Source organism: Dipodomys ordii, unplaced genomic scaffold (genome assembly GCF_000151885.1).
Source record: "Dipodomys ordii isolate 6190 unplaced genomic scaffold, Dord_2.0 Scaffold19, whole genome shotgun sequence".
Taxonomy (NCBI): domain Eukaryota; kingdom Metazoa; phylum Chordata; class Mammalia; order Rodentia; family Heteromyidae; genus Dipodomys; species Dipodomys ordii.
The window spans coordinates 15830077-15834533 of NW_012267235.1; positions in this window are offsets into that span (position 1 = coordinate 15830077).

Here is a 4457-nt window from a genome sequence, read left to right on the forward strand (position 1 = left end):
AATAATAATAAAGATGATATACAGAAGGGTTTACAGCCGTCCCTTGGGATATCACAGTTCACTTATTGCAGTTTTACTGTATTGGGGGTTTTAAAAAAAGAAATAGTGATCCCTCACCTGTGGCGGGGGTCTCTCTCCCATGACAGGTGAAAATCTGTGAAGTAGCAATAAGTGAACAGTGATATAACAAGGGACAACTATCTATGTTGCTACTTCACACAATTTTCACCTGTCAAGAGGGGCTCTGAACCGTAACTCCCATGTTAGGCAAAGGATCACTGTAACTAATATAGTCTATAATTATATAATATATAACATATATTACAGAGATAGATGAATGATCATTATAACTAATATATTCTTTCTTTTTTCTTTTGTCAGTTGTGGGGCCTGAACTCTGGGCCTGGGTGCTGTCCCTCAGCTCTTCAGCTCAAGGCTAGCACTCTACCACCTGAGCCAAGCACCACTTCCGGCTTTTTCTGCTTATGTGGTGCTGAGGAATCGAACCCAGGGCCTCATGCATGCAAGGCAAGCACACTACCACTGAGCCACCTTCCCAGCCCCAACTAATATATTCTTTAGAAAAGGAAAGAAGGGATCAGGTGAAGATCCAGGCTCTAACAACACATGCCTATAACCCAGCACTGGGGTGGCTGAGGCAAGTTGATTGAGTTTGAAGCAACCTAGGCTGCCAGGTGAGACCCTCTCTCAAAACAATCACAAAAGATGAAGTAACATGCTGCCTGTCCTGGACTTAATCCCTCAGATCCCTCCCAAGGAGGTCATTCCTTCCATCCCAACAACTGCCTTTAGGAGCTGATTTGATTATGCAAACAAGGGGCATGGCTCCAGGGAATTTGAGGCAAATAAAACCCAACGTGCAAATCTGAGCATTTTCATGAAGTGCCGGTGCTGGCGGCCAGGTGACCCAGTCCCACCGTAGCTCCCTTCCCACACAAGGCCTTATAACACCCAGCAGGCCCAACCACACTGGGAGTGACACACTCCCCCAATGTTCTGTGCTCAAGGGTGGTTTTGCTGTAAATCGTGGTTTCAGGAGGGAGCCCGATAGGTAGAGGACATGCCAAGGTCACACACGGGGTCAGCCAGGGGTCAGAGAGCCTCACCCATGTGTTTTCCATGAGGCTGTTCACTGCCCAGGCATCAAATGTCTTCGATGTAGTGCCTGGCTCTGCCATGCTGGGGAACTGGATGCCATTGCCCAATTTCCTCCTGGCTCCCAGCTCCCTCCTCCTCCCCCCCCCTCCCAACCTGGAAAGGACCCAGAGCACTGGGGCTGACCTGGCAGATGCAGGACTCAGGCGCTGGGTCACAATGGCAGGATATCCCCAGGGAGCTGGGCTGGCTGCCCACACAGGGATCACCGGGGTGGGGACTTGGCATTGCTGAGGCAGAAAGCCTGAAAGGGCACGGGGCGGGGGGAGGGGGGAGAGGGGGGGAAGCTCAGGACAGCTGGGCCTCACAGGACAAGAATGGCCAATGCTGTCATGGAAACCATGACTCCAGGCAGTGGGCAGTGTGCCCACAAATAAAAAGACTTGGGTGTTCTACCACCCCAGCCTGAAAGCCAGGGAAGGGTCCAGGTCTGGTGCCACTTTGTCCTGATGGGTCCTAACCAGGAATCATGAGCTCCAGACACAGTCCTGTCTTCCCAGATGGAGATAAGTCAGAGGGGAGGCTCTCTCAATAAGGCTGACTCTGCCCCCACCCCAGTCCTGACCTCGGGGGACAGGCAAGGCCCTCCCACCTCAGGTCCCCACCCTCAGTGTCTCCCGGTAACTCTACAGAAAGTATTTCACATTTCCAGTTCCTTTTTCAAGTTGTGTCCTAAGGCACAATTTCCAAGGCAAATAGGAGTTTTGTGTTTTATCTGTTTTTAACCCACCTGCCCTGCCAGGCCAGGCCTCTCCTCTGTTGCCAAGGTGCTAAGAGACTGTGCACTTGTGCTAAGGTTTTGGCAGCTCAGGGAGATCCAGCACATTATGTAGTCACAAGCAAATTCCAGTCCTGTCTGGGCCTTAAACCTTGACTATCTAATGGGAGTTCAAAGTCTGAGAACTATATCTATGATGTAATAAGAACAATGCAAGCAGATGGACACAGATGTTCATTCTTTCACTTTCTACTACTTTCAGTACTGGTACTTGATTTACTTTTCGTGTCATATTGTGTTGGCTGGAACTGGTTCATTTAACCAACATCTTTGAGAGGCTTGGAGGTAACCTTCTCGGAAGAGACAGCTTGAAGGCTGCAGGTGAGAGTTCAGCCAAACAGAGGTGCAGGGCTGTGGTTCCTGAGAGATTCAGGGTGTATGCATTATGACCACCTCTGGTCCTTATCTCCACTCAGACCTGAGCTTCTCCCAGCCCTTGAGTTCCCACCATACAGCTGGCCCTTCCCTCTCTCCACCCTAAGCTCCTACCTAAGCTCCCACCTACCTCACTTCCTGCTCCAGACCCTCCTGCTACCTGGATAAGGACAGGTGCCACGTGCTCCCTCTTGGGGGAAATATGGCTCCTCTAATAAACCTTATAGTAATCTTTCTCCTGTGCCTGCCTGCCTCTGCGGGGTTCCCTGGAATGGATGTGAAGGATCCCTTCACAGGGGACTTCTTGGATGACTTTGAAGGAAAAGAACAATGAGTTCCCAGGATAGGTAGCAACATGAGTAAAGGCAAAGAAGGAAGACAATTTGGAGAATGTAAGGAAGACAGGAGAATGTGACAGGATCTGGGAATGAGATAAGGCAGAGAAGTTGGTCTTAAGGACAAGAGGTGGAGTTGGTCTTTCTTGGGAAAGCCATAGGGAGTCATGGGAAGCTCTGGAGTATAGGGTTGCTTTAGGAAAAGGACAGTAGTAGCACACAGTGGTAGGCAGGCCTGGAAGCAGCAAGCCCATCCTCTCTTGACATGCTGCTCTGTCTCTGTCTCTGTCTACCTCGGGGAGGGAGAGGACAACTTCCTGTCCTCAGCCTGGTCAAAGAGATAAGGGGGTGACAACAGGAAGTTACTTCAAGCTGCTGAGGAGCAAGCAGCAAGCTTTGCGGTCCAGCCCTGTCCTGTGTGGGCTTGTGTGGGCCAAGGGTGCAAGAGAGGAAAGTGAAAGGCTCCTTGAGCCTAAATGCACATGTGTCCAGGATTAGCCGTTGGCCAGGCTCTTCCCTGATGACAACCCCTCCTCCCTGGGCTCAGCAGGCTAGCTTCTTAGGCTCTGTTTCTGGGTGCAGGAAGGAGCAGACAGGGTGTCTACCCTTAAGGGAGGAAGGCAGGGGTAGAGGAGCAGGGCAGAGGCTGAGCAGCTTGCTGCCAGGGATCCTTTGAGTGTGATCAGCTGAAAGTGGGAAAGGGGCTCTCCCAAGGGTGAGCTGCAGCAAAGTTTGAGGCCAGAGCTTCCACTGGAGGTGGTGAGCCAGGCTTGGCCGGACTGCAGGAAGTGGTGAGGGAGTAGTTTAGGCGAGCATGGGTGGAACTTCTGTCAGGAGCCAAAGGTGGGAGGAAGGATCTAGACTGGTGGGTGGGACCATGGTCCTTGGAACACTGATGGGTGCAGAAGGACCTTACTCCCGAGGTCCCTGATTCAAGGCACCTAGAACAAAGTACTTGTGAGCTAAGGATCTTGGGTCCTTTTCTTCTCTACACTAAGAATTATGAGATAAGAAAAGTAAAAGCAGCCGGGAACTGGTGGCTCACACCTGTCATCCTAGCTACTCAGGAGGCTGAGATGTGAAGATTGTGGTTCCAAGCCAGCTCAGCCAGGAAAGTCTGTGAGTCTCTTATCTCCAGTGAACCACTCAGAAAACAGGAAGTGGTGCTGTGGCTCAAAGTGGTAAAGCCACTAGTTTGGAACAAAAAAGTTCAGTGACAGTGCCCAGGCCCTAAATTCAAGCTCCACAACCAACAAAAATAAAATAAAATAAAATAAAAGCAGAGGTGAAGTTTATTTGAAAGTGTGGGGTAAGGTGTCAGAAAAGTTGTGGACAGCTCTCTAGCTGCTGACAAGTTGGTATTAGCCCCCAGTCAGGATTCCTGGCTGGGAGGCCCACTGTATGCCATACAAGGTCTTGCCCACTTGTTTTTGAGGAGGAAGAAGAAGAGAGTATAGGCTTCTTGGTGCTAAAAGAAATGGGGCTTGGAAATCAGTAGCCTCATGTAGGTTCAAGGGGTATCTCTTTTAGAGCACTTTTGAGGCAAGAGCCAACTGATCTAGCATCTGGTCTGGTCACTGCCCCTGGGTGGGGGGGGGGAGAAGGGCACCTGTCCCCTAGGGGACCTGCCCCTGGGGGATGCACTGCCCCAAGGGGAGGGGCACCTGTCCCCAGGGGCATGGTCTCTAGGAAGGCTAGGTCTCTAGGAAGAGGAAGTCACCATCTTTCCCTATCTTCTCCCCCCTCCCTTTTTTTTTTTTTTTTTTTTGTTGTTGTTGTTGGTGGTGGTGGTG